Source organism: Vulpes vulpes, chromosome 13 (genome assembly GCF_048418805.1).
Source record: "Vulpes vulpes isolate BD-2025 chromosome 13, VulVul3, whole genome shotgun sequence".
In the NCBI taxonomy this organism is placed as follows: domain Eukaryota; kingdom Metazoa; phylum Chordata; class Mammalia; order Carnivora; family Canidae; genus Vulpes; species Vulpes vulpes.
Window position 1 is genome coordinate 17039866 of NC_132792.1, and position 15232 is coordinate 17055097.

The following is a 15232-nucleotide window of genomic DNA, read 5'->3' on the forward strand; positions in this document are numbered from 1 at the left end:
TGACAGCTCCCTTAAAGACTTGAGTATCAGTTTGCCTTTGGAGACCAGAGCACTCTTCCTGGGGAGCCCTTGCAATGACTGAACACAGCAGGGCCTCCAGGGCCTGGCTACTTCTGCCCAACATGAGACCCCTGTAGCAGTGACTCTCTCCTTGAGCGTTTGCTGTTGGATTAGATGGGCCAGGGCCTCTGTCATGTCCGCACGTAGCCTTCCTACCCAGTCCTGCTTCCTTCCCACTTCCTGCACACAGGTACACATCTGCAGTCTGAAGGCCTTCCCCGTCCAGTCCTGCATCCTTCCTATTTCAGTTTTCAACTGCTCTGTCAGGAAGTAAATCCCTTGAACTCCTATCATTTCCCCATCTGCTTCCCAAAGGTTCCAGCTAACGCAACTGTGTTAGTTTGCTGTGATGCCATGTAAATTACCTTCCTCCCATAATTTCAGCTGTTTTCTCTGAGTGAAAGAGAAGAAAGCACCAGAACTCTGATATTTGGTGTATTACCGAAACCACCCCAGCAGAAAAATAGTTAATATTTCTAAATCAGAGTGAGAATACCTAGCTGGAAGAAATTTGTCTCTCCAAGTCAACTACTTAGTAAGATGTGAGCTCACCAAGGAGATCAAACTCGTTGTAGAGAAATAAAGAAGTCACTCTGTCTTCGCAGGTTTGATTGTGACATGGAAAAACTTACAACCCTGCACATCAACTTCAGGGTAGAATCAGACTTTTCTGATCAATGAGAGGGGAAAACAGAGATTAGGGAGAGGTGGTAGGAGGCGATGGGTTACAGGGAGGAGAGATAGGTGAGCTTCGCAAACATTTGAAATTTCAGTGTCTGTCAGGGGAGGATGCCCTCTGACCCTTCATTAAGTTCAGGGCTAGCTTTCCATCTTGGGAAAACATTGGCCAGGTTAATTTCAAAATCACAGCCTCTACTTTGTCCTGGGAAAATGACCAAAAGTTGTTTCCTAGCAAGTACCTGAAGAGTGGGAGAAGGGGGTGAGCTTCCTGTTAGCTCTTGTGTCAGCTCTTGATCAACTTCCTCATCTACTTAATCTCACAGAAGCATAATACACCTTCCAGGAACACTTTGCTAAAGCAGGGTTTCTCTCAAAAAGTTTTAGGTTGCACCGCTCCCAGAACAAAGGGATTTATGGAAGAAAAATATATCAAACATGCTTTAGAATCAGAGCTCTTTAACCTGCATTTCAGGGGAATTCACAAGTGTAACCTAACTCATCTTTGTTCCCAAAGGCCCTTACAGTAAGTTCCTGCCTGATAGACCTGCTTCAATACTCATAACTTTCTTGGCCGCAGTTGTCACAGATTTCTCTCTCTCTTTGAATGATTAATGTATTTATTTTCTTATCATTCATTTTTTTCATTCACTACATTTCTCCTTATATTTTACAAGTAATTTTTCTACTTAAGTATCTTATCTCATCAATAAAATATTAAAGTTGTTAAAGAAAAAGATCATATATTTTTCTTCTAGGGTAAATAGCATCTATTAAATGCTTCGAAAGTAGCTGTCAGCTGATTCTGAAAGTTTTCTTGGCACTAAAACAAGTTATTTCAGGAAAATCACAGGCATGAGTGATTAAGTCAGGGTCAAAGGTACATAATGTCATTGGAAGGGGTATATAAATATTTTTCCATTGTGCTCTTATTCCTCAAAGAAGTTTTGAACAATAAGAGACAGTAAATGGACTTGAGCCAACTTGGTTATGAATAACTATCCTAGTGACCAACAATGAATTTTGAGGTAAGTCAGAGCTTTCTACTTCACCTATGGCCTTGCTACTAGTTATAATGAGATGAGGTCTCAGTCAAAATTCTGCCATTCATACAGCAAAACACATACAAAACAAGGCTTAGAAAGCTGAAACAAAACTACTTATGCAATCTATTCTTTTGGCTTGAGGAAGTCTCAGCTCACTGTCCTTTTAGGTACTGTTTTCACAAATTGCAAGAAAAGTTCACTTGAGGCAGACAGAGCAATATTCTAGAAGCAGACATAACAACATTCCAGAGCCAGGATTGTCACCGTTATAGCTGAGTCAAACAACCAGAATCCTCCAGAATCCAAGGCTGGACATAGGAATCTTTGGGGATTTAGATTAGGACATCTTTTCTAAGGGTGTAGTCTACCAACCCTTCTCGAGTTCTTTTTGTTCATGCATGTGTGGAAAGTGTCTTCTAAATATTTTAGCCAAGACACACATGTTGAATATTTACATTTCTATAATAAAAATTCACTCTTAACATTAATCGTTGTCAAGAATCTGCTGTTTTCACCATAAATGCCCCATTTCTGACATCCACCATATTAATTATTAAAGTAGCAGTGATTGATCCAAATACAAGTAACAAAACAGTCACTGCTTCTGGAGGATAAACTTCCTGAGGTCCAGGATCCAGTTCAAGACTGTGCATTCTTGATTAGTACATTCATTGATCATCTCCAGATTGGATATTCTGCATTAAATACTAGAAGCACAGGGGTTACAGGCTAAACAAATAATATATTTGTTTTCCCACATAGTATCTGCTGAAATATTTAAATATAATTTATAGATACTATAGTCAAAACATTAATGAACATTTCTGCTTGGGCTTCTTTTTTTCTTTTGAAACTGGTTTATCTGGAGAGCTGGTGTCAGCTTCCCACTTGCACCTGCTAGCAAGACACTGTGTCTTTAAAACAATGCTACTTAAAAATTTTTTTGACTTTTGTCATTAGGCTTCCATGTAAGATTTCATCTGAAGAATAGAAAGAATTGAGGGAAAAAATGTTGAGATGAGTTAGTCTGCTACTCCTGTTCTGTTCTTTCTCAATCATAAAACTATTACCAAGAGGGTGTAGAGAGAAAATTTGAGGTCTATTTAGTTGTAGAGATAGGCCCAGAAAAGCATTTATGGTAGGAAAAATGTTGCACAAAGACCCTGTGACCTCAGTCTAGTAGGAAAGTGGCCTGAGGTTATATGTCTGTGAAGAGTTCAGATGTTGTAGGTGTTTAAGTCAGTTCATTGTATGAATCAAAATTAAAGGTAGTAATTGAACAAAAACATAAGAAATGTGATAGCCAACCCACTCGAGTCCCTATTAGGAGTTACTCTCTCCCACTCCCCACTGTGTTCCTCCATAAAGCTACAAAATCTAAGAACAAACCCTACTGCATCTCAGTTGTTATTTCCTTGAGTTAGTCCTCATGCATATTTTGGCATTAAGCAAAGCCATTCTGATACTATAAAATAAAACAAATGCAAGTAAAATTAAAGAGCTATTTGAATCACTCAAATAACTTCTTTATTTCTAGATTTCATTTTGAGTTTATCATAAGCTTTCTCAAAGTATTTAAAAAATATGTTCCTAAAAAAATGATTGTAATTTACTCCTTTCCAGGGATTATAGCATTTTTGTATAACTTTGTGATGTTGGTGAATTTTAGCAATACGTAAGTCAGCATATTTTCATGCTTCCCATTTGAATTTTAAAAGAGTATTTAAGGTGGGCATTTTTGAGAACCCTAACACATAACTGACTGTACTGTTTTACATTCCCACCGCTGATGAAATGAATGCACAAGGGAGGCGGTAAAAGTGGGAAAGGTCATGGGAATAATGTGGATCCATCTCATCACCAAATTACATCCATGTCTTAAAAAGCCTTGTTCCAAAGTGGATTGGGTTTCCTCTGAGCTACAAAGAAAGAATAAACAAACAGGAATGTTTTTTCAAAAAGAAGGAAAATAATTACCAAGCAGGACCCATTTAATTGCACCACAAATAACACAAATTAATTTACCTCAAGTCAAAAGCATATTTTAGTGATTAAAAAAAAATCAAACTTGGGAAACGGCCCAAAGTTTTCCTCCAAAGAGAGTGTTCCACCAAAGTCTAAATTGTGCAAACACACCCTGTCATTATCACCAATTGGGAACCATGGACAATTCTTAATGCCAAAGCATGAGAAGGCGTTTTAGCATCACACACCACCTACGTGTTCAAAGCTATTTGACAAATTCAAAACGGCCCATTTACAAAAAAGTGTAGTACATACAGTGCTTGTTTTCATTGCCATCTGTTCTTTTAGATATTTCTCTGAGCTTAAACCTGCCATGCTTGTTGGAGGTAGCTGAACAGGTAAGGGACAGACAAGTCACTCACCTTGTCAGTGACAGATCTTTTGCTTCTCAAGGCTATCGTGTAGTCAGGTTTACCACACCGTTGTCTTCTATAAATACAGTTGATTTTGAATGGTTTTAACTCAACCTAAAAAAAATTAATATAATACTAGGGCCCCCAAAATCTGCTTTAGCTAACACTCTATTCCAGCGGGGGGAATATCTTATGTACCACTTTGCCCTGTTAAGTTTCATCCCTCATTATGAAGGCTGCCCCTTTATAAGAACAAATAAAGATTCTAGTTCTCAATTCCTAGAGGTAAATATATGGGCCATGCATCATGAAGCTTGCCTGTAGTTATAAATAAGATGAAAATACAACAGCCTTAGTTTGTAGACTACAAAATCCCAAACTCACCTGATTTTACTAAACTGTCCTCATAATTAAGCTCAGATATTCCTATTATTAATATTTATTAAATTAGATAAACAGTCCCGTCGTTGGCTTCATGTAGTTATCATTGACTTGGGATGAATGAAAAAAGAAATCGTTCTGGTGACTTTTATAAAAATCTGACTTGTTAAGCTTTTCAATTTGTCTAAATTTTGATTTTTTTTTCCTTCATCTATGTTTTCTTTTGTGATGAGATAAAATAATAGACTTTTAGGACTTGAAAGTTTCCATCTTTTATAGAAGACTCTGAAGACTGGAAAGGTTAAGTGAATTATCTGAGGTTACACTCTTAATTAGTGGAACAACCGAGGTCAGGATTTAGGTCTGCTGATTCCCAGTTTAGGATTCTTTCTACACAACCAGATACTTCATATTTCTAATAACCTCAATGTTCTGTTTCATAAAAACTCTGAAAGACATGACCACATTCAACAACAGTATTATTAAACAGAGAAAAAAAATCTTTTCTGGTATACCAGAGGTTTTTTATCCCTGCAACTGAAATAATTGTCAAGCTAAAAACGTGATCATGACAGAAGCACAGAAGTAAATATCATATGAGATTGTCTAAAACCTTACTGCATTAGATTAGGTCTACAAAAATGAAGAATGAGGTGTATGTGTGTTAAATGAAGACAAAAAAATTTTCTATCCTCAAGAAGTTCCAAGTTAACATAGTCTAATGACTGGACTGTGGGAATCGTCGGAGAGGAGGGAAGAGTAGAGAGAAAGGACAGCTCATTTCCAAATCACGTCCTCCTCTTGCGTGCAAATGGGTGACTCCAGTTAATAAGGAATATCCATCTTCTGTTACTGCTTTGTAGAATAAGGTCCTCCACCCCCCTGCATTGGAAATTACAGTTCAAGTATCACATCCTTCTAAATTCTCCTTCCTATGTTTAAATGATTATTGAATGGAGGGCAGGGTCTCTTCCAAAGACACATCCATAACCAGAGGCATTTTAAGAGATAATGCTGTCGACCTCCTAAGCTTTCTTTTTATTTTTTTATTTTTTTGCCTAACAAAGGAAAGGAGAAGAGGCTGGGCCCAACTTGCTTTTTAAAGTGTGGTTTCATAAATTTGGCCTTTCCATAACAATGTGAGCTGTTCATTCAGCCTATAAAAATGCCTCATATTAGACAGCTGTTTTGTTTTTGCTGAGCTTTGGAATTGGGGGCATGGTATTTACACTGTGTCCTATTATAAGCTAAATAGGCTCACACCCTGGAAACAGTTACTGCTTAATGAAAATAATATGCTATAACCAAGATTATATTAACATCTGACAAGAAGACCTCCCTTGTACTAAAATGTGTCTGTTCTAATAAAAGTATATGCAGATTTAACCTAACCATGGTTTTACTCATGGGCAGTAAATACAATATAACTTTTCTTTATATGTTTTATCTAAATTCAAGAGAAAAGCTTCTGATGACCTTTGAAAATGTTTCCTACTTTGGTAAGATGCATAGCCCTGAGACTTTAGAGGCAGACAGACCCAAGAGGATTTGAGCTGTGCCATTAAGTTGCTGAATCACCTTGTAAAAACCGCTTAACTTCTATATGGCTCAATTTTCTCATTTTATAAGTGAAATAAATACACATAACACATGGCATCCTTATGAAACTCCAAGACAATATCGAGGACCTAGTTCCATGCCAGAAAAAGAGCAGGTATTCATTCAGTGTCGTATCATGGTTATCAGCACAGGTCTGGGAGTCAGTCTGAGATCACACCTTTGCTGTACTACTTTCTTTTGTGGCTAGGTCTTTGCTCTTATAAGTTAGGCATAATAGTAATAGCTATTGGATAGGTTTATCTAGAAAGATTAAATAAGATAATATACATTTGGCACTTAGAATAAAATCTAGTACATAATAAACATTCCATTAATAATTCTACAAGTATTTCTTTTTTTTTTAAGATTTACTTATTTATTTGAGAGAGAGAGAGAGCATGTGTCAAGGGGAGGGGCAGAGGGAGAAGCAGACTCTCCCACTGAGCAGAGAGCCCAATGTGGGGCTTGATTCCAGTACCCTGGGATCCTGACCTGAGCTAAAGGCAGATGCTTGACTGAGTCATCTGGGCGCCCCCAACAAGTATTTTTATTGAGCACTTACTACACGCCAGATTTTTTTTTGAAGAGTTGAAAGAGTCAACAGTGAGACAAATGGTCAAAAGTACACAGCCTCATGAGCTAAATTTCCCAGAAAGAAATACAATCAACAAAATAAATAAGATTACTATTATGTTTTAAAAGTGAAAATAATGCCAAGGAGATTTTCAAAGAGCAAGGAAATGGGAACAGGATTAAAATTTCAGATAGTCAGAAAGCACTCACTAAAAAGATATAATTCGAGCAAAGACCTAAATGTTAACAGTTATTATTGTTATTATTACTTTCTGCCTTTCTTACTCAGTAATTTCATAGAATTCAGTCAGAAATTAGACAAGAAAAAAAAACCATTCAAAGTGGAAGATATCGAATTCAGAAAATTAGGTGCTTACAAAACCATTGAAAGGTATAAAAAAAGTGAAATTTAAGTGAAGCTACTGCTTTCTTTCAGGAAATTAGGATATTATTGAAATTCTTAGAGACCAAAAAAAAAAAAAAAAAAAAGAAAAAGAAAAAGAAAAAGAAATTCCTGGAGACCACTACCTTGACATTAAAATGGTAATTATTAGTGAATCTCATTAAAGCCACTGGCAAAAACCTCATATTTGTCTCTTACTGAAGTTCACACACCACCTGTCTCTGGGGGAGGAGTTATATGAATTATTATCTATTTTCTGCCTTCAAAATCTCCCATATATATGTATCTCATTAAAGGATTTAAACCAAAATAGTGATGGCAATGGATTCTGGGAGATGTAGTTTTTAGATCTCCAGTCTGTGATAACAAAGGATGGCAAACAATGGAATCTGGGTAGGCATCTCTTCAAAAAGAAAAAAAAAAAAAGACTGAGAAGCAAGGCTATTTACTGTGTAGCAGGAATGCTAAATTCTTTATATTAATTTATTCCCCACAAAGCTATTATTTTCTTAAAAGATTTTGTTTATTTATTTGAGAGACACAAGCATGAGTGGGGGGAGGGGCAGTGGGAGAGGGAGAGAGAATTTCAAGCAGACTCTGCTTTAAGTGCAGAGCCAGATGTGGGGCTCCATCAAAAGTCAGTAGCTTAATTGACTGAGCCACCAGGTGCCCCTATTTATTATAAATAGTGACATATTATCTTCCTCAGTTCAGAGATAAAGAAATTGGAACTTAGAGCAATTCAATAGTTTCTCCAAAGTCACACACCAGTTAAATGCAGAGCTGGGATCTATTTCTAGTAAGTATGATTCCAGAACCTGCATTCCTAACCACTCTGCTTTTATTTACCTATACTCTTTATCCCTGGAGAAAAGGATGAACGAGGCTAATCGTATAATGATCTAAAGAATATCAATCATACCTGACTTTATTTGTAACTGACTGAGTTGGAAAGAAGTCATGGAAATAGCAATTTAAAAACAACAAGACTAGTTCTGAGGCAGAATACAGTAAATACTGCTAAGGAGAAGAATGGAGATGGGCAGGAATGTCCTACAGCCCCATTTCCACAAATATATTCAACCATTCTATTCTTTGGGCAAGACCTCTTCTCCAGACTGAGATCTGCAGAGAATTAGAATGTCAGTTCTAGAAGGACTCTTAGAAATCAATTCACCCCAGATGACCACCAAAACCATCAAAATTAAGAGACTGATTCGGAATCACACACAGGCAGAACTGAAGTAAAAAACTTGCCCTTCTAGACCGTGTTTTAGTCTGTTTTAATTATTTAATATCTATGATTTTTTTGTGTGTCTGGTGGTTAAAACGGTTAAGTAGAAATCTTGTTTGCTATTCTTGGCTCTTCTGTGAACTTGCTGGCAGCTATGTCATGTCTCATTCACTTCATCCAAGGTTTCCAGAAACTCCATGTTACCATATGTGGAATAGGAGTCTCATTAATCTTCATTCAAAATATTAAAAGGATTGGACTGTAAGTTAATTTGTATAAAGTACTTCGAGATTTTTGGATAAAACCCATTGTATAAGCAAAGAAAGGGGACTATGTGCCCTTTCTGAATCATCAACCAATATTTTGAAGAATGACAGATTCTAAATTCAATAATAAATGCAAATGTTCTTCTTTGAAACCTTACAGTCAATTTTGGAACAATTTCAATATCCATGAAATTTCAAAAGTAATCATAAAGTGAGCTTGCCTCCAAAATCTTCCTGTGTAAAAGTAGAAGCATTTTTAAATTACTTCTGGGATATTTCTATCCTGAGGAAACAGCTGGCCATACTCTCCATTTAACTACATATTCCCACGCCATCTTTGGAAAACTAAATGCTGTAATTTACTTCAGCCATATTGTATTAATATTTATTATTCAACGAAGAAGAACAAATAACCACTGAATATTATTTATTCTTTAAGAAACACTATGTTCCTTAAGATTTATAGGTGAGGATCTATTTGTGTGTCTTACTTTGTTTACCAATCTGTGTCAATCCCCAATAACTGAAAATATTTGTTCTGTCAGAGTAAAATCCACATTTTTCCTTGTACTTTTGAATTAAATATTTTAGGTGAAAAAATATTTTAGAGGTGAGACGCCTGGGTGGTTCAATCAGTTAAGTGTTGCCTTCAGCTCAGGTCATGATCCCATTGTCCTGGGATCGAGCCCAGCATTGGGCTCCCTGCTTCTCCCTGTCCTTCTGCTCCTCCCTCTACTTGTGCTCTCTCTCAAGCACTCTCTCTCTCTCTCTGCCAAATAAATAAATAATTAAGAAAATTCAGGGGCACCTGGGTGGCTCAGTTGGTTAAGCATCTGACTCTTGATTTTGGCTCAGGTCATGATCTCAGGGTTGTGAGATCATTCCCCGTGTGGGGCTTTGTACTGGGTGAAGAGCCTGCTTAGGATTCTCTCTCCCTCCTCCTTTACCCCTTCTCCCTGACATGCATTCTCTCATTTTCTCTTAAAAAAAAAAAGAAATATTTTATTTCGGTTAGAGAACACCACTTACCTCATCCCCAATAGAAAGAAATAGCCATTTATTTCCCTTTCTTTGAAGCAAATGATTAATTATATAATGTGAAATTTAGCAAATGCCCACACTGAGAAGCACAGTAAAATTCTTTTTTTAAAAAAATATTTTATTGGGGATCCCTGGGTGGCTCAGAGGTTTAGCGCCTGCCTTTGGCCCAAGGCGTGATCCTGGAGTCCGGGGATCGAGTTCCACTTCGGGCTCCTGGCATGGAGCCTGCTTCTCCCTCTGCCTGTGTCTCTGCCTCTCTCTCTCTCTATCATGAATAAATAAAATAAAATCTTAAAAAATATATTTTATTTACTTATTTGAGAGAGAGAGAGCGAGAGCCCAAGTGACAGGGGCAGGGTCAAAGGGAGAAGGAAAAGCAGACTCCCTACTGAACAGGAACCCTGATGTGGGGCTCCATCCCAGAACCCTGGGACCATGATCTGAGGTGAAGGTAGACCCTGAACTGACTGAGCCACCCAGGGACCCCCGAGGAGCAGAGTAAAATTATTTTTTTTAAAGATTTTATTTATTTATTCATGAGAGAGAGAGAGAGAGAGAGAGAGAGGCAGAGACACAGGCAGAGGGAGAAGCACACTGTATGCAGGGAGCCCAATGTGGGACTCGATCCTGGGACTCCAGGATCATGCCCTGGGCTGAAGGCAGGCGCTCAACCATTGAACCACCCAGGGATCCCTAAAATTCTTAATTAACTATAGTCTATTCCCTTCACTAGGCTGTCATCAGAAATATAAAGAACTAAAATGATGTAATTTTTAAACACAGTAACTGAAAAGAAGAGAATGATATTTTTGCTGTCAATACAAATGGCATTTGCCACCTCTTCCAAAACAACTTAGGGTATTTAGCTCATCGTAATTAAATCTATCCAAAAATGCACATGAATTAACTGATGGAGATTCTACAGTTTGGGGCTGCTTGTTTCTCCACATCCTGCCATCTGGGTCTTATTTCCACTGTACCACTGAAACTGAGTTGATGAAGCCATCAACAAACTCTTAAAATTCTTCTTGAAATGAACTTTTTCCTTGGTGTTTTGGATTTTCTCCTAGGTCCTCACTTTATATATTCTCCTAGGGTGATTCCATATATTCATTTCCTATTTTCCACGACTTCAATTATGTTTATGTTTTGAGCCACATGTGTATAGTCCAGATATCTGTGCTGAACATCAGAGCTATATATTCAATTTCATACTAGGTATCTCCATTTGGATATCTGATCAAAATCTCATATCCAACATTCCCAAAACTGAACTCGTTTTCCTACCCACCACCACAAACTGCATTTTCATCTGTTCTCTGCATTTCAATGAGTGCCATCCATCAATCTTTCAGTTCCTTAAGCCATAACCTTCACAGTCTTCATAACTGCCTTTTTCTCCTTTCCCCAACACCTACAATCAATTACCAACTCCTCACGATTCTGCCTTTTAAATACTTTTTAAATTATCCATGATATATACGACCTCTATTGTTTAGACCACAGTCACCTCTTGCTTGGATTCTTACAAAGGAATCCCAAATGGACATTCTGTATTCAACTTTATCTTTTTTCCAACTCATTTTTTATACTGAACTAAAATTACATTATGACTCTATCATTTTTCTCCCTCTGTCTTATATTTCTACCATCCAGCTCTTTGCCAAGGCATATAAAAGGAGTTCATTAGTATGTGATTGAAAAAAGAAAGGAAGGGAGAGAAGGAAAAATGACAATTGGGGAAGTCATATTGGTTGTCTTTCTTTTTCCCCAAAAGAAGCTCTGTTCTTTCATCTTTTAAGTCCCAAGAAAAGAAAACAATTGTTTCTGAAATGAGTAGGTACAAAGGTGGACAAAGACAAACTCTATGTATGAGACACCCAACAGTAGGGAGGAAAACAGGAAGGTATATTGTAAAGAAAGGGAACACAAATCTTCCACTCCACTGCACTTGCCCTTTCCCCATGTCAACAGAAACCATTATCCTGAGTGGTACTGAACCCTTCCAGCCCAGACGGAAACCATTTATTCCAAAAAATCATTATGAAAAGGAAAAAACAAAACAAAACTAAAAACCTTAACTAAATTAATAATTCATACTGATATAAAACTGCTAATCTTTTTCTTTCTTTTTATTTTTAAAGGTTAGTTGGTCTAAATTGTGGCATTTTAACTGCAAGGAATGTGCCCAGTTCTAGGTTTTAGCACTCAAATAAGTCAGAAACTTTCAAAGACATTGAGATGAAGCTGGTGATTTGAGTGAGTTCACCTAACCAGACTGATCTACTACCTGAAGCCTAACATCATCTCCACAGAAGGCTGGCTGAACAGAGTGCAGAGTAGTACCACGGCAGGCTGCTGTTCCCATGAGTGGAGAAACATCATTTGCTATTTTTTTTCAAACATGGCAAGAAGGAAAGAAGGAAGGAAGGAAGGAAGGAAGGAAGGAAGGAAGGAAGGAAGGGAGGGAGGGAGGGAGGAAGGGAGGGGAGAGGAGGGGAGAAGAGAGGAGGGAAGGGAAGGGAAGGAAAAAGGGGGGAAGAAAGGGGAAGGAGGGAGAGAGGGAAGAAGGAAGGGAGGGAGGGAGGAAAGAAGACAGCAATATGAGATTTGATTGCATTGTCTTTTTTTTTCTTAAAGAATTTATTTATTTATTCATGAGAGACACAGAGAGAGAGAGAGGCAGAGACACAGGCAGAGAGATGAAACAGGCTCCATGCAGGGAACCCGACATGGGACTCGATCCCGGGACTCCAGGATCACACCCTGGGCTGAAGGCACTCAACCACTGAGCTACCCAGGCCTCCCTGTCCATTGTCTTTTAATGTCTCACTTTTCCTACTGCATTTCTTGTCCCAGGGCAGGAGGACCAGATGTGCAATGATTCACAAGCAATGTGAGGTGACAGTTCCTCCTTGTCTGGAAATACTAAACACATTTCAAAGACACATTTTCAGTTGTGCCAAACCCATTTGAAACCACCCTTTTTAAAAATGACATCTTTTCTTCTTATTAAAAAACTTTTCCCCCTTAGACTCAATGTACCTCAAACTGAGCTCTCTGGGTATTTGAAACTGACAGTATTTTTTAAAAGCAATTTTGCAACTAATGAAAGAAAAGAATGATTTCAATTCTGGAAAAGTCAACTCAACTTACTCCAATATTTTATATCCCTTTATGTCCCTAGTTTTCTCTATTGTGTGTCTCCACACACATTTCAGGATATTTTTTTCAAACGAGCACCAAGTCCTCCTTTGTAAAAAATCACTTTCATTTTTCTGATTATATACTCTATGGAGAACATTAAAGAAATACTCAAATAAAAATGACTCATTTTCCCATTAGCTAGAAATAACTTCACTCTTAGATATTTTCTTCACACGTTTTAATATAGCTAAAGTCATAAAACTGCTACATAATTTTCACCCTTATTGTTTCACCCTTATGATAATTTATATGCCATAAAAATATTTTCAAAAACATTACTTTTATTACTTAGCGATGTTGGATTTTTAGGTATTTTTAAATTTCTTCAGTATTATAAATTATGCAATCATGTATTTCTATACATTTCTGGAACACAGTGTCACAAATAAATTACTATATCAAAGAATATATATTTTATATATTTTGAGGTATTTGATTCCTCTTTTGAAATAGCCTTTTAAAAAATGGTGAACTTTACTTTCTCACATGCAATATTTAAGGACAGTTATTCCCTTTACAATTTTAAAGGCATCAGGCATTATGTGTTTTACTTTTCAAATCTGATGAACAAAATGGAATATCCTTATTATTCTACTGGCATTTTCCATGATCAGGATTGTTGAAATTTTATATTCATATTTCTCAATATCCACCAACTTGCATATGCACAAGGGTGTGTCCCTTATATGGTAATTTTATTTATCTTTCTGGGTCTGTCCCTAGGGTTTATATTTCTATGAATGTAATCACGATGTCTGATTTGGTTGAGAACTCCACCCTGGGTTTGAACTTAGGCTCAGATGTTCTAGAAAAATGCTTCACCAAGAATCAGATTTCCCAACATCACTCAATAGAACCATATCTATTTAGGCTTCTCTGACCTCAGAAATGAGTAGCATTAATTCCGAATGTGTCCTAAAAAGCTATTCTTATGTTATATAAAACCATGGAAGGGGGAAGCCTGAGTTTATTAAATAATTATTCCCCAAGGAAGTGGCAGCCAATGCTGAGCGAGAGATGAGATCACTCTTATTTACTATCTGGCCTGTTGGATCAGTTCACTCTGTTCCTTTAAGGGGCAATAGAATAATGAACTGGAGCATCCTGAAAGACTTCATTTTATAACCATATGTCCTTGTATCTATTACTAAGTATGAGATCAGAAGGCCATATGGACTGACTTGGGGATGATATTTTAAAGAATTATTAAAATGAATCATAGTAAGTGCAGTGGATAAACAAAAAGACATGAAAACTGGGATCATTAATATTTTGATAATATTTTAGACACAGCTACAGTTGGCAGGACACATCGAGGTGCTACAGAAGAAGCAAAGTGTTTTAAAACAGCAAAAGATATGGTATCAGCAAATAAGCAAATGGCAAGGACAAAAAATCCATAGCTTTCAACAGACTCCCCCAAAGAACATAGTTGTCTTAATTCAATACCACTAGACTAGAAAGAATGATCATTAGCATTGCCACCTCATGCAGCTTGTCTAACACCTCTACCCTATACTTGTAACACCTCATAAGCCAACGTTGGCAATGTCTAACCTTTTTCCAGCTGCAGGAAACTTGCTGGACCCTCCCCCTCCAGAAAAGAGTATCACGTTCTACCCCCTCCAGCATAGGAGCAAGAGATTAAAACACAACAACCAGTCTTTCCAAAAACACTTCTGAGCTTCTGTATTCTAGACTGTTTGCTGACCTCCATCCTGACGCACCAAACCATTCTCAATGGTAAATTGATATAAATGGTAAATACTCATGGTAAATTCCCCTCATTTATTTTTATTATATAACTATGATAGCTTCCATTAATTAATGCACTAAGCAACATGACAAACATTTTTAAAAAAGTGTAAATATATTCTCACAACCCATGAAATAGATTGTATTATTATAACAATTATTATTACTAGATATCATTTATTCCACACCTACTTTTTCCAGAGTCGAATGTGTTATAATAACACTTATAATTTTCTCAATAAGTCTAAATGATAGATATCAAAGTTATTTCATAAATAATGAAGTTGAGATTCCAAGTACATGTGAAGCACTTACTACAGTGCTTGACACCTAAAAAATGCCCCAAAATATGACATTTTATTATTAGCATTACGTATTTTATTATTTATATGAATTTTGATATCATAGGACATGTTCCTTTCCCCGGAAGGTATAGCATATACAAAAAAATGTTTGTACCCGTGTGCTCATCTTATTAATAATTCTAATATTATTAATGCTAGTAATATTAAATAATATTAATAAATGACAATAATAACCACTTTTATTACTATGTATGTGCAATATATTATAGTACATTAATAATACATACTATATTAATGCTGATGATA